Below are 26,095 nucleotides of genomic sequence, written 5' to 3'. Positions count from 1 at the left end.
ATTTTCTTGAATGTCTGTGGCTCCTCAACTGTCTTTGTTGCTCAATAACTTTCAATCAACTCCAGCCAGTTTTACCTTCATTCCTTTGTAATTACCTCATTTAAGCTTAGCAACAACTGAATTCTACATTTTCCAAAATCATTTCTTGCTATTGTACTTATTCCATCCCATATTAACAATGCTACCCCACCACCCATTCCATCCTGCCCATCATTTCAAAAAGTCGCACACCCTGAATATTGAGTTTCCAGCTTTGATCTTGTAACCACATCTCCACAATAGCAATAAGGTCATACCTGTTAACCTGTTTCGTGCCATTACTCTTTTTTTTTCCCAAATATTCTGCAGGAAGAAAGCTTGTAATTTTGGCTTTTTACCATTCTTTTCCTTTTGAACCTATTTACTGACAGCTTTCTATGTTTATACAATCTGTCCCTTCCTCTCCCAGTCTGGGTATTGTCATCCAAATAGCTGCTCTGTAATGCTGACATATCCGCTTGCTTTAGAAGCCTACCTTTCCCCTCTACCAAACCCTCCCTTCTTTATTCAGTTGGACTGCTGTTATGTACTTGTTTGTCAATCAGCTTTCGGAAAAAAAAGGTCAAATATAAACATAAACTGTCAAATCTAAATTTGCCATCATCAAATTCTGAGAAAACCACAGATTTATTCCAAGCAATAAATATAGTATGTTTCGTGACAGTTGCTGCTGTTGTTGTCCTCCCATTACACGCAAGAGCAACTTCACTTTCAGCAGTTGGTATTCTAAGAAATAACACCAAAACATTCAAACCCAAACTGTAGATCTTCAATAATGTAAACCTGTTAGTGCAAAACATCCATGGGTACAAACAATTTCTTGCTACTCTCAGAGTAGGTACAATGATGTGTTTGTACATCGTGGATGCATTTTTGAAACACAATATCTTATTAATAAGGCTGACAACATATCTGCACTGAATGACAATATTCTGCATTTGTATAGTAACTCGATGCAAAATAATAAAAATATCTTCAAAGCCTTTCACAGAGGCAGAACAATAAAACTGCCATCAAGCTAAAGGAGGAGATTATATTAGGAAAGATAACCATAAATTCCACCTTGTTGAGCAGGTGTAAGGAGAAAAGCGGTTTGAGGTGTGGACTTAGTAGGCAATGAATTTCCGAGCAACCTGTTGAGGCAGGAGGAACTAGGGATGGAAGTAGGAAGCTTTTGTGATTGAGTCAATATAACATTATTTTACCAACTCGACTCAAATGAGTCACCAATCTGGTTCAATAGGGACATTGGGACGGGACTAAATGAGATCACTGGAAATAGCCACAATGGTTCTGGTCTTACAAACATTTTGCGGAATGAAACTGGAAATCATTTATCATTGGATGTCCGACAAACAGTTTGACAATTTACACAAAGTGGAGGGATCAAGAGCACAATTGAACTCTAGACTTTTCTAAATGGTAGCATGTAATTTTTTTTTGTTATTCATTTGGGAGAAGTGAACCTTGCTGCTGGACCAGCATTTATTCCAACATCTGCAGAGAGAAATCAGAATTAACATTTCTGAGGAAGGGAATGCTCGACCTGATCGGCTTTTCCAGCAATTTGTTTTTGTTTCTGATTTCCAGCATATCAGCAGTTCTTTTGGTTTTTATTTATTGCCCAGACCTAGTTGCCTTTGAGAAGGTGGTGGTGCGCTGTTTTGTAGAACTGCTGCAGTCCATTTAGTGAAGGTAGACCTACAGTGTTTAGGACAGTGAGATAAGTCAGTCAAGCATTTATCCTTTGGGACTTTAAAGGAACCAAGCAAAGACAAACTATTTTCTCTCAGAGATCAACTCAACTCCACCCTTGCATACTCGAGGTGGGGAGGGGAGAAGTCATTTTATAACAGGCATGGTTACTGTTGGACACCCTGCCTCCCAGAGAAATGAGAAAATAATTATGTACTTTTGAATCAGAAAGAAAAGAAGCCCAGCTGGAGGATTCCTCAGATAGGAACCTCCTGCACATTACGAAGATCCAGGTAAATGTGAGGTGTTGCATTTTAGTAATGCAAAGCAGGGTAGAATTTAAATAGAAAGCTATCTAGTAGAGTCACAGGTAGACAGGATGGTGAAGAAGGTGTTTGGCACGCTTGTCTTCATTGGTCAGTGCATTAAGTATAGCAGTTGGGATGCCATGTTGCAGCTGTACTGGACATTGGTGAGACCACTTTTAGAATACTGCATTCACTTCTAGTCTGCCTATTGTCAGAACGATGTTGTCAAACTTGAAAGGGTTCAGAAAAGATTTACAAGAATGTGGTCAGGATTGGAGGGTTTGAGCTGTAGGGAGAGGCTGAATTGGCTGGGCATTTTTTCCCCCTGGAGCACCTTACGGAAGTTTATAAAACCATGATGAGCATGTACAGGGTGAATTGAAGGGGTCTTTTTCCCAGGGTAGGAAAGTCCAAAACTAGAGAGCATAGGTTTACTGTGAAGAGGGGAAAGATTTACAAGGACCTGAGGGGCAACGTTTTTATGCAATGGGTTGTGCATATAAGGAATGAGCTACCAGAGGAAGTATTGGAGGCGGGTATAATTACAACATTTAAAGGGCATCTGGATGAATAGGAAAGATTTAGAGGGATGTGGGCCAAATACCGGCAAATGGGACTAGATCAGTTTAGGATACGTAGCTGGCAGGGACAAGTTGGATCGAAGGAACTGTTTTGTGCTGTATAACTCTATATCTCTACTTCAGGATTGCAAAATGAAAATAAATATCCAGTCCAGTTACAACATGTACAAGTGCAATGTAAGACCCCTATTAATCTGTTCACTTGACCTATTACTCCAAAATCAGAAGTCAACCATCAGTGCAAGGAGTTTAGTGACTCAAGAGGATGGTTCATTACTGCCTTGCTGGGTATCTTGGATGGCTATTGAAAATGCACCTTTTCCAATGTTGCCTACATTTTAAAGAACAAAGAAAAGCCCCCTCATTTAAATGTCCGTATGTCACCCAACAATAACCTTCCGACTTAAATAGGTTGACTGCGTTACTCAAATTCTAAGCCTTTTAAAAAAAAGCTCGATACACACCAAGGAAGCTTTAAGTGACTGTCTGAACTAGTATCACATTGGATTCTTACAACTGACTGAGCATGCAAAATTCTGTCTCATTAGCCTTGGATAAATGTGACTCAAGCTAGGAGGTAAAATATCACATTTTCACAACTAAAGTGTTTTGAGGAAGGAAGACAGGTAAGAGGAAGTACAGCAAAGATTCAAAGGAGGAACAGGGAAGAAATAGCTACGCTCATCTTAACAAAAGAGAAGTGGGGAACTGTACTGTGTAAGTATTACACAGCAGTGCATAAAACTCATACCACTGCAGAATTTGTTCGTAACTAAAAAGATCACTGACAATTTTGTATTTACAAACACATTGAGAATGTGTATAAGGTATGAGTAGGTAGGGAAAGAGTCACGTTTTGAGTTTTGTGAAACAAGAGGTTCAGCTAAGCATGACTCAGATCAGATAAGAACTTGCAGTTACCAATGGGGTGCTGGAGGCAAGGGTAATGGGTTAACAAGATGGAAAAACAGTCATTATGTAGAGCCATTTAACAATATTAGAAGTATTCAGTATGTGAAGTCAGTTAACAAGGTGAAAAATATTCATTACGTGAAGCCAGTTATTTATTGTGTAACAGCAGATGGCTTAATCTTTACTATTGACACTCACTGATTGTATTGGTCATCCAATCAAGATGTGTATTGCCTTCACTGGATGCTACTCCCTGTATAATCACTATATAATTCATTAAGAAACTGCTGTTCCCAGAGAGAAGACTGGGAACCCATGTCCCTGCGCACGTGGACGATCGTTCTATCTCCCTCCATGGCCTGAAATAAAGGTGAAAGTAAAACCATACTGTGTCTCTGAGCATTGTGCTTCGACTGAGGGGCGAAATGGGACAACAATATTGGCGTTGTCGGCAGGATTCAAACGGATAGTTACGATCGGATGGTGTCAGCGGCCGCCCAGAACATTGGTGTCTTGAGACAGACAGGCACACAAGGTAAGATTTTAAACCTTGGTCCTCTTGATATTCCTGTGTGCCGGAGACAGTCCCCTTGCTTGATCGCTCTCTTTTCCACGCTTCTTCGAATGGTAATTAGTTCGGTAAAGAGACACAATTTCACAAGCATGCTGACAATCAGAGGTTCCAGTCCTCTGCACTGCACTGGGGGGAGGGGTGGGGTGTAATTTGAGGTTTGAGTCTCTGTCTGGTATTGGGGTTAGAGCCCCCGGGGGAGGGCGGGGGGGAATGTAACTGAGATTCGAGTCCCCGGACGGGTTTGATTGAGGTTCGAATCCTCTGCATGGTATTGGGGTTGGAGTCCCCTGGATGGGTTTTAGTGAGGTTTGAATCCTCTGCGCTGTATTAGGGTTTGAGTCCCCAAACGGGGTTTGATTGAGGTTCAAGTCCCCTGGATGGATTTAAGTGGGGCTTGAGACTTCTGCGCTGTATTGAGGTTTGATTCCCCAGATGGGTCTGATTGGGGTTTGAGTCCTCTGTGCTGTATAGGAGTTTGAGTTCCCAGGGTGGGTTAATTGAGGCTTGAGTCCTCTGCGCGGTATTGGGGTTCGAGTCCCCTAGATGGGTTAATTCGAGGTTTGAGTCCTCTGCGTGGTATTGGGGTTTGAGCTCTCTGTCTTTAAATGAGACTTGAGCTTTCTGTGTTTAATTGAGGTTCGAGCTCTCCGAGTTTAAATGGGATTCGAGTTCTCTGTGTTTACGTGGGATTTGCGTCCTGTGTTTAATTGAGATTCAAGTCTTTTGCGTCAATTGGGGCTCGAGCCCTCGTGAGGAGTAAAGTGAGAAAGGGGTTAAAATCCCCTAGTGCTGAAATTTGAGGCTCTGTGAGTCTTTGTTCTGGGGGAAGAAAATGGCTTGGATTGTGCACCATGTGGTCCGCTGTGAGGGCTTTCTCCAAGTGTAATTTCAGTGAGAGGATGAAAAAAATAAATATGAGAAACGCAGAAATTAAAGTTGTACTAATACTTGGGCTGAAAAAGGAAAGCTTCAATGTAAACTGTGCCATGCTGAGAATGTTTGATGTTTAAACATTTTGGTTTGTTAAAATACTGGTTCAGAAAATCTTTTTAATTAACTGTCTTGCCTTGTTTGAATTAGGACCTTAAGTGTTTTGTGGGCCATGTAATGGGGCAGATTTTGTTTATACACTGAAATTGTACAACATTATGTCCTTTTTAAAAGTATCAAGCTGGTAACCTTAAAACAAATTGTTCGAGGACCTTGATCCCCTGATTTGTTGGAAATTCTACAATGCCTGTTAAAAAAAAAACAGTTGGGTCAGCGGTCATGCTTTAGCCAGATGAGAGTATTTTATTAAAATATCTTTGCTGCTGTGCTTTTAATACAGTGTTCACAAAAAGAAGAGTGCATTTTGAATTGATTGTTTTAAGATTTTAGAGGATATTAGAATTTGAGGCTGAGCTGTTTAAATTCTGTTAATTATGGCTAGGACTTCAATGGCCCCCTTCATATTGCAAATTCAAAGAATGTTGATTTCTACCAAAATTGCCACCATAATTCTGACTGTTTTATTTAGGAAGTTTAATTTAGAGAACATATTTTAATATATTCAGCATCTGTTTCCCACAAATATTAGAGATTTAAATCGGAGCTGAAACTGCCTCTTCAATTACTAAAGCACAAGAAACATTTTGTTGTTTTCTTGCTGTTCCATACATTTGAAGTACTTTTCCTGACAGCTTTCACATTAGCCAAGTACCAATTTGTTAAAGGAAAATAATTTTTGAATAACCTGAATGGGGTCCCCCAATTTTAAGACCATTGATTGTTGTTTATAATTGACTGAATTGTTTAGGCAGTATAATTTAGAAGCTTATGGATTGTATAAAACATGATAATGATATAAATAGTGAACTGAATAACAGACTTCAAGACAGCTGAGAATGTTGAAATAGGCAGATACAATTTATTGCAGTTATATGTGTGACTGTCTTCATTCTGATATCTACCTTGGCAAGGAAGGAATGAGAGAGGAAATGCAAAGATACTTTCAGCAGCTAACATCATCTCTAGAGTTTCTCCATTCACAGGTAAAGCACGCCTTCAGACCACCGCACATCCCTGCACAACCTGATCCAACAGATTCAATCAGCACCCCAGTCATGAACATGAAAAGTGAAGAAATTAACAAGAGTCTAAGAAGAGGTCGGTATGCTTTTTAATCAGTGGCCTTCCTATGGATGTTAAACCACCTGAGCTTTGCCTTGTCTTTCAATCGTTTAAGGGATATGAAGGTTCACTGATCAAGCTAACATCACAATAGCCAGTTGGCTTTGTGACATTTAACAGCAAAGCAGGAGCACAAGCAGCAAAGAATGCTACGTTCAACTAGCCTGCTGCTGCAACTGCCACACTGTCTCAGATACGCTGGTATCCTACATCTGAAGCATCTCCAGAAGTCTCACCAGTGTTGTTAAGTATTTAACTGCCATTATCCAAGAATTTAGATTTCTGCATAGAGTGATGCACAAGGACAGACTGAATTTTGTTTTCAGGTTAGACTTTCCTCAAGGATATTTTGGAGAACTGGCTTGTTTCCACTCGGCTTAGAAGGGATGGAGTGGTCACTAAGGACTGTGGATTTAAGAACTTTGCTGGTGAATTTGTTTCCGACGTGGGACGATTCTTCAAACTCTATTTACTGTAATGGACTAGTAATTTTTGTTGTTATAATCACTGCATGTTATCTATCAAAAACTTGCTTAAATACTGGCTGTCAGAGTCTTATGAAAGCTGGTAATGCCATTGGTTATCATGAAATTGTAAAAGGAGGGAATGAGAATGTGTATTAGATATGAGCGGGTAGGGAAAGAGTTAAGTTTTGAGTTTCTTGAGGTTCAACTGAACATGACTCAGATCAGATTAGAACTTGCAGTTAACAACAGGATGCTGGAGGCAAAGGTAATAGATTAACAAGGTGGTAAAGCATTCATTATGTAGAGCCATCTACCAATATTAGAAGCATTCAGTATGTGATTTCAGTTAACAAGGTAAAAAGTATTCATTACGTGAAGCTAGTTATTCATTGTGTAACAGCAGATGACATAATCTTTATTATTGACACTCGCTGATTGTATTGGTCACCCAACCAATATGTATGTTGCCGTATCTGGATGCACCTCCCTGTAAAATGACTATATGATTCATTAAGAAACTGCTGTTAGAGAGACAAAACTGAGAACTCATGTCCCTGTGCACATGAGCGATCGTTCTCCCTCCCTCTAGAGCCCGGAATAAAGATGAAGGAGATAAAACTATACTGTGTTTCTGAGCATTTTGCTTCGACTGAGGGGGGAAACGGGACGACAACATTGCCAGGAAAGTTAGTGCTTCAGCTAATAAAATCAATTAAAACACTTTCAGAAAGAATTAATACACTTCACATCTAGCATTAGAATCAGTTTTTAGAACGAAGTCTCAAATAGATTTAGATCAATGACAACACAACTCTGGTCCATTATCTTCCTAAGGAGTTTTATAAACATTTTTATCCCCACATTTTAGCTTTTATTTTGCATCAAAGAATTAACTGTCTCAATGATTAGCATTGCTGCCTCATAGTGCCAGGGACCCAGGCTTGATTGCACCTGTGGAAGACTTTGTGGAGTTCTTCCCATGTCTGCGTGGCTTTCTTCTGGATGTTCCAGTTTACTCCCACAGTCCAAAGGTGTCCAGGTGAGGTGGATTGGACATGCTAAATTCCCTGTTGTATCCAGGGATGTGTAGGTCAGGTGGATAAGCCACAGGATATGCAAGGTTACAGGAATAGGGTGGGGTGTGGCTCTGGGTGGGATGTCCTTCAGTGGGTTGGTGAGCTAAATGGCCTGCTTCCACACTGTAGGGATTTTACGATTCTATAAAAAATGGGGTGTTTACCTATCAAATTGTTGTCAGGCCATATCAATTGTCATTGTTTTAATTTTTAACTGAAGTCAGTTTGTAGCGAAACAAAATCTAACTTCAATGTGGATGCCAGATTAAAAGCTAAACAGGGCAAATGATTTAGACTGGATTAATAGTATACTTCACTTTCACGATGAAGGACCTTGGAATTTTTCAAACTGGTGCTTTGGTGATCAAATCCTGTGATCCCATAATTTTGCTATGAAAAAGTTTAAAGAAAAATACATGCAACCAAAAGATAATTCTGAAGGAAGAAAAATATTGTAGAAACTGGAGCTGAATCGTACCACTTGAGGATGTAGTCCTGGGGAGGGATGTCACTGGTTAGTGGAAGAATGATTAATCAGCATGTTGCTGAAAAAGCATAAGAAACACAAAGTTAATGAGACTGATGAGAAGTTTATATAAATTGGCTTCAGTAGGGAAGAGTCATCAGGAAAGGTTGCCTATTAAGGTGACAATTACGGACAAAAATCAATAGATAACTGGTAGCGCTTGAACAAGATCAGAGACTGATGGAAAACGAGAGAATGCAGTATTCACCAACCTCCAGGGCTGGTACATTACAGATAACTGAAAGGGAATGAGCGGTTACAATAATGAGAAGATGCAAGAAATATTTTTCTTCATTTAAACTTTGCATGTTTACAATACTTATCTTGGTGCTCTTGAACAAATGCATTCAAAATATTTGAATAATATTATCTGCACACTAGAGCTTGTTTTAGTACAATATATGTACTGACTGCTGCCTGCCCCGGGAGACTGAAAATGCTGGAGCTACCAATGGTCATGGGTTAAGAGCAGAACTCTTCAGTAATATACATTTTCACAAAGCTACAGAAGCCACATAAATGCTGACTTCCCCATCTAGCATGTTTCTAGTGAAATCTCAGATCTGGAACAGTCCATGTATAATTCGCTGATTGTAGATGGTGATACAGGAGCTCTACAACTGGCCATGGGTAGGGTAAATAAAGGTCAGGCATAACTTTTTTTTAAGCCTCCAATTATTATTCAATGGTTCCTGTCAATACATACACATATTACCAACTGCTTGGATTGAAATACAATCATATACAAATTATCTGCCATAGTTAGTCACTTCCACCATGTGGTAAATAATGAGGCCACCCTGCAGTATGATACCATTAAGACAAACCTAATATAACAAAGACAATGTCTTGGAGGCAAAAACAACTGGTTAACACAAATGAAACAGCGCTAGAGTCAGATTGAGAAAGGGTGCCGAGCCAATGCTTCTTCCAAGTAGGTGTTAATGAAAATGTGATCATTGAGCCAGACCACCAGGCCCTCAAACCATTTTTTTGAAGCCACTATTTCCTGATTCAAAGCATCATCAAAGAATGTTATTCTGGTTACAGATCCCATTTAGATGTGGCATATAAGCAAAGGAAGCAGATGTACATTACCGATTGCTGTTAAGTGCAGCACTCCCAATGAAGAAAATGGAGGATACTAAGAGTGTGTGTGAAATCTTTCAGATTCAATATGAAGCAGCACTCATCATTCTCTGGAAATCATCAAGCCAGCAGAGATATTGAATACATAAGGCACGTACCTTGCTCAAACTAAGTGAACCACCCAACAAGATGCAATTCTCCAAGTATTGCAAGGAATGGTGACATAAGGATGACCCGAAAGCATCAAAGGCAAACGTGTTACTATAACGAGCATATTAAGCATGTAAAGATGAATTTGACAGGCCAAAATGGCATAGTGTATAAAGGAATTACAGTCATTATCCCTATGGGGTTGAGAGTAGAGTTGCTAAAGCATATCGATGAAAGCCACCAAGGAATTGACTCAAATCTTTGAAAGACAAGTGATGTGCTCTGCTTACCAAACAAGAGGATTGAAACCAAGTACAGGGTCAGGACAGGGCTTGTAATGAACACTAAGCCAAACATGCTGGATAGCCACCAATAAAACATGACATCTAGTTAGACTATGGATAAAACTGCAAGTGGATCGCTTCACTCTTGCAGGAACTAATGTGTATACTGTATTGGGTAATGAGGCGCACATACTGGAAGCTCTCATTTTACAAGCACTTTAAAAAAGACACTATACAAACAAGGCTGCTAACTGATGAGAACTAACTGGTGAGAACAGAACACTAAGTTATGTGAAGACAAGATTCAATTCAGTAGGTTGCACTCAAAAACAAATAATGATCAACTCTCCAGAGCCACATTTGAAACTACAGGAGCATCTGTGAAATTATTGCCGCGACATTCAAAACAAAGTAGCATAGGGAAAGAAACAGGTAATGAAATGAGGCAGAGAGCATGGGCACCAAAGAAGATCAGGGCTGTAACATTTCATCTCAGTGAATATTCTGAAACTTGTTTAGAGAGATAATGTTAGGAAGGCACCGCATTAAATATGTGCTATGGGCAAGGCAAGTTTCTGATCAGAGAACAGTTCTTCCACAATGGGGCAGTGAATAGAAACAAGAGAAAAAAATATTCATTCCACTGAGAGCCTTCCAACTTCAAGGGCCAAGGATCAATAGTTCACCTGGCTGCTGCGTTAGGTACATGCAAATAGTGTTTAGTCTATTCCCCATTTAGCTTTCTGATTTCCACTTCACAACTCTATTTCTCTGTCTACAAATGGTGCCAACTTGCTGAACATTTCAGCACTTGCTATCTTTATTTTGATTGACAAAATCTGTAGTATTTTATAGTTGTATAGATTTAATTAGCAGCATTTTAGTAGGAGAGAATTTAAGAGGAGTTCGTAAGTGACCCACAAGGAACAGGTGGACCTCTAATGCTTTAAAACGGTCCTTCCTAAATGAACCAGGTCAGCATTGAAAGCTGAAGCGTTTCTTTTTGAAAGTGATATGCGACAAGATTCTTCCATCTTAATCTCAATAGCCCTTTGTACCATAACTCAGGAGCTTTCTTTATAGGTTTTATTGATGTAGAACTATTCTCTGTGCACAAACTGTGACAAAATCTTCTTTAGCTGGTGTTCTGCTGAGGCTGTATAAGGCTCTGGTCAGACCACATTAGGAATATTGTGAGCAGGCTTGGGCCCTGTATCTAAGGGAGTATGAGCAAATGTAGCAAGGGGCCCACACGAAGTTTATAAGAATGACCCTAGAGATGGAGGGCTTGTCATATAAGGAGCAGTTGAGGACTCTCTGTCTGTACTCAATGGAGTTTAGAAGGATGACGGGGAATCTGACTGAAACTTACAGAATACTGACAGGCCTGGATAGAGTGATGTGGAGAAGATATTTTCACTAGTAGGAAAGACTAGGACCTGAGGGCACAGCCTCAAAGTGAAAGGGCAACCCTTTCAAACTGAGATGAGGAGGAATCTCTTCAGCCAGAGGGTGGTTACTCTATGGAACTCATTGCCTTATATGGCTTTGGAGGCCAAATAATTGAGTATGTTTAAGGCAGAGATAGACGTGTTCTTGATTGGTAAATGGATCAAGGCTTAAGGTGAGAAGGTAGGAGAATGGGGTTGAGAAACATAGCAGCCATGCTCAAACTGTAGAGCAGTTTCGATGGGCTGAATGGCCTAATTCTGCTTCTATGGTCTTTAGTGATTGGAACCAGAGCAAGGTAGATCTTATTGACTATTAGATCCTTGATTGGGGTTGTTAATGAGCCAATCAGGGAGCCCTGGCTGATAGACATAAACAGATGGTTTATTCAAGCACTACCACAGTTCGGTGGTAGTGTGGGGAAGAAAAAAAGAAAGAAAATAAAAAGATAAAAAAAAACAGGTGGTTTATATGTGGAACTGGGATTTGAGGTTTGCCCTCATCTCCCTGTAAACTGGTTGAATGGTAGGGTTTGGGGCTTGGCTTTGCTGCTTCTCTCCCTTGTAAAATTGCTGTTGTATACAGCTGTAAATGTTAACTGTTTTTTGTAAACTATTTTGTAATTTGTTTAATAAAAAAAAACAGGAGATTGAGTCCCCTCAAAAAAAAAGGTGGTGCCAAACTGGCCATAAACAGGTCCAGGCAGCGGGCCATGGAGGGGGTTGTTAGGGCCGACTGCCTACCCCTTTTCTGCGGTTACGTTAGAGCTTAGCTGTCTTGGAGAAGGAGCACGTGGTCTCCACCAACATCCTGGAGTTGTTCAGGGAGAAGTGGGTGCTGCAGGGAGTGGAGTGCATTATTTCCCCCTCCAACTCTATTTTGATTTAATCCCTGCCCTCCCCTTCACTGTTTGATCACACAGCATTGCCCTTTGATGTGAAGGGCACTGCTTGTCACTGGCCACTCGGGTGTTTCTTTTCCTGGTGGTGGAAATTTGAATGAAGGCTCATGCACCTTGTGTCTTTCACTGTGTCTCACACCTGCACACACACACACACACACACACACAGCATGGGTGCTGGGGGTAAAAATAAGCAATACTGCAGTTAGGTGGTAGTGTGGGGGTAAAAAAAAACAGGAGGGTCAGTAGTTTGGCTCACTCGGAGAGCTGGCTCTTGAGGGAGCTGGACAAGTGTGTGTGCGTGTACTGCAAGGATTCTCAAAGAAAGAAAAGAAAAACAACAGGAGGGGCAGAGGTTCAGTAAAAAAAAGAAAAAGGAAAAGAAAAAAAAACAGGTGGTCACCGGCCACTTGGATGCTTCCTTCCTGGTGGTGGAAATTGAATAAAGATTTGTGCACCTTGTGTCTTTCACTGTGTCTGACACCTGCACACACACAACATGGGTGCTGGGGAAAAATAAGCATTACCGCAGACAGGCGATAGTATAAAAACAAAACAAAACGGGAAAAAACAAAAAAGAAGCGGTGGTTCTCAGATTCAGAGTCTCCTCAGTCTATGGACTAGCTTTGAGTTGGTTGGTCAGAGCCCATGTATTGTGCACATGTAAGTGAAGGGTGACTTGGTGACGGGGTACCAGCTTCTGTGCAATTATTTCATGGTCTAAACTGTATTCTCCAAGTATGATGCAATTAGATAATAGATTGGAAAATGAGACTACTGTGCAGAAACCCAACTTCTTTCTGTAAGAAAACAGTTCACACATGATGGAACAAGAATCTGCGCAAAATGTAAACTGTAAAAGCAAACCTTAAATACGTATCATTAAAAACTGAAAAGGCTAAAAGTCTGAACACCTAGACGGAAAATCCTGGAATTACACAGCAAATCCATCAGTGTTGACAGGTTAACCTTTCAGACAATGGACTTTACTAGCTAAGCACTAAAACTTAAAGGTTAAGTGAATAGAAAATGAGGTACTGATCTGAAACATTATGAATGTATGAATTATGTGGGCCACTCAGATTTTTGAGTCAGCTCCATCATTTAGTAAAATCATGATTGATCTGTCGTCTTCATATTCTCACCTACGTCTGACAATTTTTCACCTCCTTAATAATCAAGAACATATCTACCACTGCCTTAAAAGTATTCAAAGGCTCCTCTTCAATCAACTTTTGAAAAAGACTGTTCCCAAGACTCTGAACTCTCAGAGGACAACATTTCTCTTCTCTCTTAAATGGGCAACTCTCTATTTTTAAATGGTGACCTCCAATTCTAGATTCTTCCACATTATAGGAGGTTGAGAGGTAACCTTATTAAAGTTTATAAAATAATGAGGGGTATGGATAGAGTTAATGGCAATTGTCTTATCCATAGGATGGCTGAATTTCAAGACTGGGGAATCTTTTATTTAATTGAAAAAAGGTTTTTATTTTTCACAAAAAGTACAAAAGGTAGTATAACAATCTTATATTACAAACATATTAACAATAAGCTACCCACTACTCTACAAAACCAACCAAAGTTATCAAAAAGGTATGGAACGATCTTTCTAGTTACAAACCAAAAGAGAAAATGCTGGAAAATCTCAACAGATCTGGCAGCATCTGTAAGGAGAGAAAAGAGCTGATGTTTTGAGTCTAACTGACCCTTTGTCAAAGCTGTTACAACTTTCTAGTTACAACTTGATAAACAGTTGAACTTAGCAAATTAGTTTAAATTAGCTTACCTTATACTAAACTAACCTAACTTAGATTGAGTCTAACTAGATAAGATCAACTTAAATTAACTCAAATCACATTAAATTAAACTAAATCAAGTTACACCACCTGATGTATCCCCACCAAAGCTTCCATTGGAGCATTAGTTATTACACCCGTATTTATTCAAGCCTTCCCCCCAACCAACCACCCCCCCCCCCCCCCCCCCCCCCGGAACTTTTGGGGCAACTACATTCGGAGTCCTTCTGAATAGCCACCACCAGCAGTTCGATTACTAAGGTGAATAGCAGTGGCGAGTGAGGACACCTTTGTTGGCTGCCTCTCTCAATGCTGAAGTTGTCTTATTTTACGCTGCCAAAGGGTCATTATACAGAACTGCCACCCACCTAGTGAAAGCCCGATCAAGGCTAAAACCTTCCAGGACACCAAAAGGATATGGCCATTCCAGCTGGTCAAATGCCTTTTCCGCATCCAAGGAGACCACCAAGCCCAGAATTGACCTCTGCTGACATAACTGTACTACATTCAACACTCTCCTGATATTATTGGAACAGTTAGGATCCCTAACAAATCCTCTTGGATCTTCCTTTATGATAGTGGGCAATACCTTCTCCAATCTCAAAGCTAATGTTTTAGATTATTTTAAAACCTACATTCAGCAGTGAGGTAAACCTATACGAGTCACAGTCTTCAGGGTCTTTCTCTCTCTTTAGAATAAGGGAGATATTGGCCTCCCTAAGAGAGGGCGGAAGGCAGTCCTGGCTGTAAGAGTTATTGTACATTTCCAATATTGGCTGAGTGCTTTGCCACTTTGGAGCTCCCTTACTGCCTCTTGTATTGTTAAGGGTGCATTCAAAAGGGAGGCTTGCTCTGCATTTATACCTGGGAGGTCCACACTCTCAAAAACAGATTCAATCTTTGCTACTCCATCCTCACAACCCTCCAACTGGTATAACTCTGCGTAAAATTTCCTAAATGTCGTATTAGTCTTTTTAGACTTCCGAGTAATAGTACCAGTTTTCTCCCTAGTAGACACAATGGATGTGAGCACTTTTCTTCTTAGCCAAATAAATCAGGTATCTACCTGGCTTATCCCCATATTTAAACAACCTTTGCTCTGCAAAGGAAACCTGTCTCTTCGCCGCCTGGGTAAGTACTGAATTCAGAGCAGCCCAGAAAGCTGTGACCCGCTGTAACTTAGTCACAGACAGTCTGTCATAACATGCCGACTCGGCTGCCTTCAGCCAGGCCTCAAGCATATGTTGTTGTTCTTCACTCTGTCTCTTCCTAGTTGCTAAATATGAAATAATTACATCCCTTACGTATGCCTTGATGGTCTCCCAAAGCATCTATGGGTTACTGGCTGTACCCGAGTTAATGTCCCAGAAGGTCCTAAACTCCCTTATGAAGTACTCTATAACTTTGATATCCTTTAAAAGAAATGGATGCATGAGTATCTATTCCACTACCTCTGATCTTAACATCCAAGTACACTGCTGCATGGTCTGAAATGGCTATGTTCTCAATCCCGCAGGATAGCACCGTATCCAGACAGACTAATGGAACAAAAAAAAATCAATTCTCGTGTGGCATATCTGCAGGTTGGAGTAAAAGGTAAAATCCCTACCATTAGGGAGGAAATACTCAACACATCCACCAATCCCAACTCCCCACATACGTCCACCAACTGTCTGGATTGCGGGGAGATACCCGAAAGACTGCTTGGCATCTGTCCACCTCAGGGTCCATGAGACGGTTAAAGTTTCCTCCAGTCATCATATGGTGCATCCCAAGAGCTATCAATTTGGAGAATGTGTCAATTAAAAATTTAAGTGGGTGCGCTAAAGGACATTAAACGCTCAGGATGCCATACTCCTTCCTGTGTATTAAGGCCTTACGGATGATGAATCATCCATGTTCGCCCTTAATTTGGTCTATTATCTGAAATGGAAGGTTGTTTTGTACGAGTATGGCCAGTCCTCTTCTTTAGAGTTAAAAGAGGTAAAGGATACCTGACCAAATGCTTCCTACTGTAACTTCAAATGTTCTTAGTCACTCAGCTGTATCTCTTTTAGCAGGGCAATGTCAACGCTCTAATTTGAGGTTTGACAGCACCTTCTTCCTTTTGATTGGGAAATGACTCCCTTTTAATATTCCAGGTGCACCATCTAAATGAATCACTTGCCATGACCGTACCAAGTGGCCTGTGGCCCCACAAAGGGAAGAAGCTTACTCATGGTGCACCTGGTGGAGAAAACCACCACTAATACTAAAAAAAACTAATTACTACTCCTAGATTAAACAAACATAAAGACAACAAATAACTGGAAATTTCCCCCTCACCCATAGGGGGCTCTCATCCCAATTCCGACTACCATCATGGTTCCTTCCAGCTAAGGCAGCGTCCCAAACCCAAGTAGTACAGAGATAAAGAAAACCAATTATTTACACACAATTAAAAGTGGACGCCCAACCCATCCCCTCGATATGTCAATCCCATTTATCTTTAACAGAAGTAACCACCCCACACCCAAAAGAAAGCAATGGAATAACTGGAATTAGCAAACAGAAAGGAAAAAGGGAATTTTACATGTGAGCAATACCAAGCGTGTCAAACCAACTACCAAGAGAGCAAAGGATGTACCATTGTCCATAACTTTTTTCTGATCCAAACCAACTATTTCAAGGAGTCTAGAAAATCCCTTGCTTTCTCTGCTGGGACAAAGTTATAAACAGACCCTCCATGGCTGAAGCGCAGTACTGCCAGTTACCTCACAGAGTATTGGAAATTCAAGTCTCTCAGCCTTTTCCTGACTTCAAAAGATTTCCTCTTCTTAATTATAGCCCCAGAGAAGTCTTGAAAACATAATTTTCGGCTCCTTGTACACCAGGGCCTGTGAATCTTTTCCCAGCCTTCTGGAGGCTTCCATTATCATTTGCTTCCTTTTGTAATACTGGAGTCGCACTAGGACTGGGCAGGGGCTGATCTGATTGACCCACACATCGCAATCCAGTGGGCTCGCTTCACACACCCCCGGCGTGAGTTGACTTCCAGCCCTAGGAACTGCAGAAGCCACTGCTCCAGGAAGCTGACCAGGCCCTCACCTACTTCACGTTCCGGGAGCCCAACTAACCATAAATGTTTCCTTCGACCTTTGTTCTCGAGTTGTTGACCTGGTCCAGCAGGGCCCGAACTTGGACTTCCAGTCTTCGGATCCATCCTGTGAATTCTTGGCTGCAGTCCTGTGTTTGACCGCCTCGACGCATGGATCTCCTGCTCATGCTTCTGCATCGGTTCTCGCACTGACACAAGTTTTTCTCGAAGTTTTACAAACTCCAGGGTTCCAGGGCAACCAGCGGGAATTGGGGTTGCGACTGCGGGTGTGCCTGACACTCAAGCGGAGTGCCGTGCATAAGTGGGTACTGCAGATGCTGGAAATTAGAGTCAAGATTAGAGTGGTGCTGGAAAAGCACAGCAGTTCAGGCAGCATCGTAGGAGCAAGAAAATTGATGTTTCAGGCATAAGCCCTTCTTGTCCAGCACACCCCTAATCTTAACTAAAGAGAAGTGCCTTGCCTGTTGTGATCCTCACGCTCCCTTCCCTTTAGCCGACTTCATCATCTCCTTACAATGTTATAATTGGAATTTAAAGGGTGCTAGGGACTTTTTCACTCTATTCTCTTGATTTTTCTCACGGATGGTTAATGGTGGGGAGGGTGGGGTGGGGGGTGTAAAAGCACCACTTAGCTTGGGTTATGGTGCAGAGCCCAGCATAGCAGACCTCTCAGATCGCCACCTTGGATCCTCAGGGGAACACTTTTAATGTGAACGGAGAGAGATTAAAAAAAGACATAAGGGTCAAATATTTTACACAGAGGGTGGTTTGCATGTGGAATGAACTTCCTGAGAAAGTGGGGGATGTGAGCACATTTACAACGTTTAAAAGACATTTGGATAAGTACATGAATAGGAAAGGTTTGGAGGAATATGGGCCAGGAACAGACAGGTGGGACTAGTTTAGTTCGGGATTATGTTCGGCATGGATTGGTTGGACTGAAGGGTCTGTTTCCATTCTGTATGACTCTGTGACTCACAGAAGGAACATCATTTCCACATTCACCCTGTCAAGACCTCTCAGGACCTTAGATCTTTCAATTAAATAACACATTACCCTTCTGAATTTGAATGGAAACATGCCTAGCCTATCCAACCTTTCCTCATAAGGCAAACCCACTCATTCCAACGACCAGTTTCTCTAAACTGCGACCAACACATTTATATCTTTCCTCAAATGCACAGTGCTCCAGATGTGGTCTGTGCAATGCCTTAATAATTGAAGCATGACATCCCTACTTCTGTATTTAATTCCCCCCTATTAGGTTTCCTAATTACTTACTGTACCTACATTCTAACCTTTTAGAATTCATGCACTAGGACATGCAGATCACTCTGCATCTCTAAACGCTACAATCTATAATCATTTAAAGAACATGGTTCTTTTTTATTCTTGTGCCAAACTGCATAATCTTACACCACCCCATCAGACTCCATTTTCATAGTCACTTTGTTACTTCCTGCGTCTTTGTTCTGAAGATGTAGGTGTACTGTACCTTTAAAAGCTAGCAGAACTATCTGACAGCACCAAGTATTCTGAACAAGATACAATGGACCCTTTTGGTCCAGCAGCTAGTGCAGCTGGTTGCCTGGAGACTAACACAAATTTGAATTAGGCCAATCAGTTTAAATTATAGCCCACCCCAAAAAAAACCAAACTCCATTCCAGTTTGAATTTACAGTATTGACAATATTAAAAGCCAATGACACAATCCGATGCTTTGGGGGGTATAAAACCGAGAAAAATTGAACAGTTGGGGGAGAATTTCCAAAAGACCAACAGATGTAGACTGCTGTCAGAACTGTTTGAGAGGTACCTGTCTAGAGAAGGAGTTTGCATAGAGAAAAACATTAACACCGACCTGGTGAGCAAATCCGCAAGGAGAAGATTCGACAGCTTGGTTTGAAATTTGAATTTTTCAGCAAGTCTTAATCAGGGGGTTTATTGGACCAGTATTATAGAAGGGAAAGTAAAAGATAGGTTAGAGGAAGGAGTTGTAAATAGTTGCTAGTTAATTATTCTCTGTTATTCTTTAAGAAATAAAGTTGTTAATCTTTACTTTAAGTAGTTCTTGGCCTCTCGAATTTTCACAAATTACTGCACGGGATAAACCTTTTCTGTATTGCTGGTTTAAAATTAGCAGGGTGGGGGGGAGGTGGGGGTTTATCCAGTGTCGTAACATCCTCATCATAGCTCTATTTCTCTCTCTGCAGATGGTGCCCGCTTGGCTGAGTATTCCAGTAGTTCTGTTTTTATTTCAAATTTACAAAATCTGCAGTATTTTGTCTTTGCATAGATTAAGTAAACAGAATTTAAGCACTCCCAAACTGTTACTGCAACACTGATGGTTAACCTTCTCTATTTTCCACACCCTATGAAAATGAACAGTTCAAACCAACAGTTACATAACGTCATAGTCATGGAGACGTACAGCACGAAAACAGACCCTTCAGTCCAATACATCCATGCCGACCAGGTATCCCAACCTAATCTGGTCCTATTTGCTAGCGCTTGGCCAATATCCCTCGAAACACTTCCCATTCATATACCCACTCAGATGCCTTTTAAATGTTGTAATTGTACTGACCTCCACAACTTCCTCTGGTAGCTCATTCCATACATGCACCACCCACCGAGTGAAAATGTTGCCCCTTAAGTCCCTTGTAAATCTTTCCCCTCGCACCGAATCCTATCCCTCTATTTCGTCACTCTCCCAACCCAGGGAAAATGCATTGTCTATTCATCCTACTCATGCCCCTCATGATTTTATAAACTTCTATAAGGTCATCCCTCAGCCTCCAATGCTTCAGGGAAAACAGCCCCAGCCTATTCAGTCTTTCCTTTTAGCTCAAATCCTCCAACCCTGGCAACATCCTTGTAAATCTTTTCTGAACCCTTTCAAATTTCACAACATCCTTCTGAAAGCTGGGAGATCAAAATTACGCGCAATATTCCAACAGTGGCCTAATTAATGTCCTGTACAGCTGCAACATGATCTCCCAACCCCTAGTCTCAATGCTCTGACCAATAAAGGAAAGCATACCAAACGTCTTCTTCACTATACTATCTATCTGTGACTCTACTTTCAAAGAACTATGAACCTGCACTCCAAGGTCTCTTTGTTTAGCAACACTCCCCAGGATCTTACCATTAAATGCATAAGTCCTGCTCTGATTTGCTTTTCCGAATTGCAGCACCTCAGATTTATCTAAATTAAACACTATCTGCCACCCCTCAGCCCATTTGCCCATCTGATCATGATCCCGTTCGAATCTGAGGTAACCTTCTTCACTGTCCATTACACCTCCAATTTTGGTGTCATATACAAACTTACTAACTATACCTCTTATGTTCACATCCAAATCATTTGTATAAATGACAAAAAGTAGTGGACCCAGCACTGATCCATGTGGCACTCCACTGGTCACAGGCTGCCAATCTGAAAAACAACTCTCCACCACCACCACCCTCCATCTTTTCCCTTTGAACCTGTTCTGTATCCAAATGGCTAGTTCTCATTCTATTCCATGAGATTCAACATTGATATACAGTTTACCATGAGGAACCTTGTTGAACACTTTACTAAAGTCCATATAGATATGTCCACCGCTCTGCCCTCATCAATCTTCTTTGTTACGTCCTCAAGAAAACTCAACCAAGTTCGTGAGACATGGTTTCCCATCCACAAAGTCATGTTGACTATCCCTAATCAGTCTTTGCCTTTCCAAATGTATGTAAATCCAGTCCCTCAGGATTCTCTCTAACAATTTGCTCACTACCGATGTCAGGCTTACATCTATAATTCCCTGGCTTGTTCTTATCACCTTTCTTAAACAGTGGCATCAGGTTAGCCAACTTCCAGTATTCTGGAACCTCGCCTGTGACGATCAACGATACAAATATCTCAGCAGGGGGCCCAGCAATCACTTTCCTCGCTTTCCGCATAGTTCTAAGGTACACCTGATCAGGTTGTGCAGATTTATCCACTTAAGTGTTTTAAGATATCTAGCACCACATCCTCTGTAATACGGACATTTTCCAAGAAATCACCATCTATTTCCCTACACTCTGTATCTTCCAAATCCTTCTCCACAGTAAACACTGATGCAAAATACTCATTGAGTATCTATCCCATCCCCTGCGGTTACACACATAGGCTGCCTTGCTGATCTTAGAAGGGCCATATTCCTCCCTAGTTATCCTTTTGTTCTTAATGTATTTATAGAATCCCTTTGTATTCTCCTTAACCTTTTTGCCAAAGTTTTCTCATGTCCCCTTTTTGCCCTCCTGATTTCTCTCTTAAGTACACTCCTACTGCCTTTATACTCTAAGGATTCATTTGACTCCTAATGTTTATACTGGACATATGCTACCTTCTTTTTCTTAACCAAACCCTCAATTTCTCTAGTCATCCAGCATTCCCTACACCTACAGCCTGACCTTTCACCCTAACAGGAATATACTTTCTCTGGACTCTAGTTACCTTACTTTTTAAGGCTTCTCATTTTCTAGCCGTCCCTTTACCTGCAAACATTTGCCCCCAATCAACTATTGAACATTCTTGCTGAATACCTTCAAAATTGGACTTCTTCCAATTTAGAACTTCAACTTTTAGATCTGGTCTATCTTTTCCATCACTATTTTCAAAATAATAGAATTATGGTCACTGGCCCCAAACTGCTCCCCCACTGACACCTCAGTCATCTGTCCTGCCTTATTTCCCAAGAGTAGGTCAACTTTTGCATCTTCTCCAGTCGGTATATCCACATACTGAATCAGAAAATATTTTTGTATACAATTAACAAATTCCTCTCCATCTAAACACTTATCACTGTGGCAGTTCCAATCTATGTTTGGAAAGTTAAGAATCCCCTACAGTAACCACCCTATTATTCTTACAGATAACTGAGATCTCCTTACAATTGAGAAACAAATTTCCAGCTGACTATGGAGGGGGGAGGGTATCTATAATACAATCCTAATAAGGTGATCATCCCTTTCTTATTTCTCAGTTTAACCCTAAAAACTTCCCTGGAATGTATTCCTAGGAATATTCTCCCTAACCATAGCTGTAATAATATCCCTTACCAAAAATGCCACTCACCCTCCCCTCCACTCTTGTCCCATTTCTATCCTTTCTATGACATTTGTAACTTGGAACATGAAGCTGCCAGTCCTGTCCATCCCTGGGCCATGTTTCTATAATTGCTATGATATCCCAGTCCCATATTCCTAACCATGCCCTGCGTTCATCTGCCTTCCCTGTTTGCCGTCTTGCATTGAAATAAATGCAGTTTAATTTATCAATCCTACCTTGTTCTCTGCTTTGTTTCTCTCTGCCCTGACTGTTTGACTCGCCCCTTTTCCCAACTGTACCAGTCTCAGATTGATCTCTTTCCTCGCTATTTCCCTGGGTCTCACCACTACCACTAACCCCACCCCCACTTCCTGGTTTAAATTCTCCTGAGCAGCACTAACAAATCTCCCTGCCAGTATATTAGTCCCCTTCCAATTCAGATACAATGCATCCTTTTCATACAGGTCACTTCTAGCCCACAAGAGATTCCAATGATCCAAAAATGAGAACCGTTCTCCCCTGCACCAGCTCCTCAGCCACGCATTCATCTGTTCTATCCTCCTATTACTACTCTCACTAGCTCGTAGCACCAGTAATTATCCAGATATTACTATCCTCAAGGACCTTCATTTTAAATTTCTGCCTAACTTTCTATATTCTCCCTTCAGAATATCATCCTTTTCCCTTCCTCTGTCATTAGTTCCAATGTGTATAATGACCTCCTACTGGTCCCTCTCCACTTTGAGAACGTTGTGTACCCTCTCTGAGAGATCCTTGATCCTGGCACCAGGGAGCAAACACACCATTTTGATTGCTTGCTGCCAGCCACAGAAACATTTGTCTGTGCCTCTTACTAGACAGCCCCCATCATAATTGATTGCTTGGAACCGGACGTACCCCTGATTACATTAGAGCCATTCTTAGTACCAGAAACTTGCCTGTTCATGCTACATTCTTGAAAGTCCATCACCCTACATTTTCCAAAACATCATACTTGTCTGAGATTGCGATAGCCACAGGAGACTCCTACACTACCTGCCTCTCTCTCCTACCTTTCTACCTGCGGCTTTTCTCCCTTCCTATAACTGCCATCCATGATACCTCCTAGCTCCTGCAAATTCCTTACTACCCCTGACTGTCACTCCAACTGATCCATGAGATCTGATAGGATTCGCAACCAAAGTCACTTCCTGCAAACATAATCATCAGTAACATGGAAATTCCCCCTAAACTCGCACACCTGACAAGAAGAGCACATCACTCTGCTAAAGGCCACATTTGCTCCTTCACAATCTACAGACCCAGAAAATAGCACCATCTTGTTGCTCTTTAAAAAACCACTGCTTCAGGCTAACTTAATACTTATGGTTTATATTTGTAAAATTTAATCAAGAGACAGATCTCAATAACATTAACTTATCTTTGCACTCCCAATGGATTGCTGAATATTTTCTGCATTTTCTGGTTGTGTTTCTCATCCTTATTTGAGATGAAGCATTACTTTTCCAATACATAATGTGAGTAGAGAAATGTGAACAGATAGCAACCAGTAGCAACCTTGAGAAATAGCCTTAATTTTGATGGCTAGAAGATTTTCATCAACAATGGACTGGACCACAGGAGGAAGAGAGCATATTATCTGTTGCTGGATTTATGCTTATATTGTGCATCTCATTAGAAAATGCTGAGATTCAGTGACAGTGGCAAGATTTGGGTAGAATTACGGCAGAGTTATGTAATGGCTCTTAAGAATCTCTATGGAATTTGGCTGGAATATATCCTGAAAGAGCAGGATCGAACTCCATCTCAAATGGCAGTATCACACTGTAATCCTGTCATACCCTTTGGGATATCCTATATAAATCATTAAAAACAAGCTGACAAAATTGATCTGAATTTCCAAAACAAAACTGGATGAAATTAACATCTACAATAACTGCCATATGCAAACTGAATTAATAACTTCTAGTAGCAGTTTGTATGGCCTGTTTTCTGCCCTGGATCAAACTACGGATTTTTAATTATTGGTATTCTGACAGCACAGGGAGGATGGGGATTATCAAGACTGAAAATCCTCACTAAAAAATCTTCAGTGCCAACGTTAAAATCCTAGTGCAAGTACAATAACACCGCACTTAAATTAAATATATAATAAATCCCATTTCAGTATTCCCCCTACTCAAAATACCCAGTTCTGCAAGCTTTAGATTAGATTACTTTAGGTTAGTTTACTTACAGTGTGGAAACAGGCCCTTCGGCCCAACAAGTCCACACCGACCTGCCAAAGCTCAACCCACACAAACCAATTCCCCAACACCTAACACTATGGGCAATTTAGCATGGCCAATTCACCTAACCTGCACATTTTATTTGAATTGTGGGAGGAAACCGGAGCACCCGGAGGAAACCCATGCAGACACGGGGAGAATGTGCAAACTCCACAGAGACAGTCACCTGAGGCGGGAATTGAACCCAGGTCTCTGGCACTGTGAGGCACTGCTAACCACTGTGCCACCCATAAAGCTATTTGAAGGTTCATTTTCATTGGTCACTTCTTGTTTACATTACATTTTCACATACAGTACAAAGTTGTAATCCAAAAGTACAAGCTGTATGAATCCATAAACAGAAATAAAATACAACCTGAACCAGCAGTTTATTTGATTTTTGAAGGGGCATACTTTATGCAGTAGAGATACTATCCATTTAAGTGTTATGGAATAAGAAATGGTTTTTGCAAGGGATATGGACATTCATAAGAAATGTTAGGTCTCCATTTCATTGTCCTCCTTTAAGGCCCTTCTTAAAACTGACCGCTTTGATCAAATACAATCTTCCGTATATTGGGTCAGTGTTCATTTTTTTTCTCTCAGAAATGTATTTTTTTAATATATAAGCTAACAGTATCATGTTACTGAAAGTTGCTAATGAAAAGGAAGCATCTAGTGGGCTATGCTGAAACATACATAAATTACTAGGTTTTGAGAAGAGAATACCAGGGCTTATGGACTAGGCACCTGAAGGAAAGGTCCGCAACAGTGGAGCAATTAAAATTGGGCATGTACAAAAGCTAGTGCAGTGCAGTGATCCGAGGGTTGTAGGTCAGAGAAGTTTTCAGAGATTGGTTAGGGAGTGTGGAGGTGTGATGATACTGCTCCTTTAATAAGGTTATGTTGTCGTTGTTTATTTTTCAGAGAGCTCAGAATCGCACAGCCTTCGGGCGGTCTGTTTTTTATGGATTTTAGGGCCAATTTAAGTATAACGAACATATACTGTCTCAGGCAAAAGGCTTTCAAGTTAAAAAAAAACACTTGTACAACAAAAGGAGTGTGGCCAGTTCTCCCAGCTCAGCTTTACTCTGGTTTGGTTTGGGTTTTAACAGTATGGTTGTTCAGAGAAAGTAGTCAGTCAGTTTTGAAGCTGCTGGTCAAAGAAACAGCTACAAGGGAGAAGGCTGAAGGATTCAGCTACAAGGCTGAATCTCGCTGCCATCTCTCTCTCTCCAAACACAAAAAAGTGTTTGGTTTGACTTTTTTTTGACAAGGGACGCTTATGGGGATTGTTGCAGGAATTTGGAAAGCATCATTAAGTTGGAATAATCTACTGGGTTTTGAGATAGGTTAAGTTATTCTCTAGGTAAAAATAATGACTACAGATGCTGGAAACCAGATTCTGGATTAGTGGTGCTGGAAGAGCACAGCAGTTCAGGCAGCATCCAAGGAGCTTCGAAATTGACGTTTCAGGCAAAAGCCCTTCATCAGGAATAAAGGCAGTGAGCCTGAAGCATGGAGAGATAAGCTAGAGGAGGGTGGGGGTGGGGAGAAAGTAGCATAGAGTACAATGGGTGAGTGGGGGAGGGGATGAAGGTGATAGGTCAAGGAGGAGAGGGTGGAGTGGAT

General features: G+C 41.0%; 1 protein-coding gene and 1 long non-coding RNA gene across 2 annotated transcripts in view; one reads left to right on the top strand and one right to left on the bottom strand.

The window, feature by feature from the left end:
- The window catches only part of zdhhc15b (zDHHC palmitoyltransferase 15b), a 103,412-nt gene that overhangs the window by 71,377 nt on the left and 5,940 nt on the right, over positions 1–26,095 (bottom strand). The window lies entirely within an intron of this gene.
- Positions 3,847–7,369, top strand: LOC140496004 (uncharacterized). Its single transcript, XR_011964137.1, has 2 exons — positions 3,847–4,070; positions 6,143–7,369. It is a non-coding gene; the product is annotated as an uncharacterized lncRNA (long non-coding RNA).

The sequence above is a fragment of the Chiloscyllium punctatum genome, chromosome 25, assembly GCF_047496795.1.
Source record: "Chiloscyllium punctatum isolate Juve2018m chromosome 25, sChiPun1.3, whole genome shotgun sequence".
NCBI classification, from domain to species: domain Eukaryota; kingdom Metazoa; phylum Chordata; class Chondrichthyes; order Orectolobiformes; family Hemiscylliidae; genus Chiloscyllium; species Chiloscyllium punctatum.
Note: the sequence above shows the minus strand (reverse complement) of the source record. Positions and strands in the feature narration are given on the sequence as shown.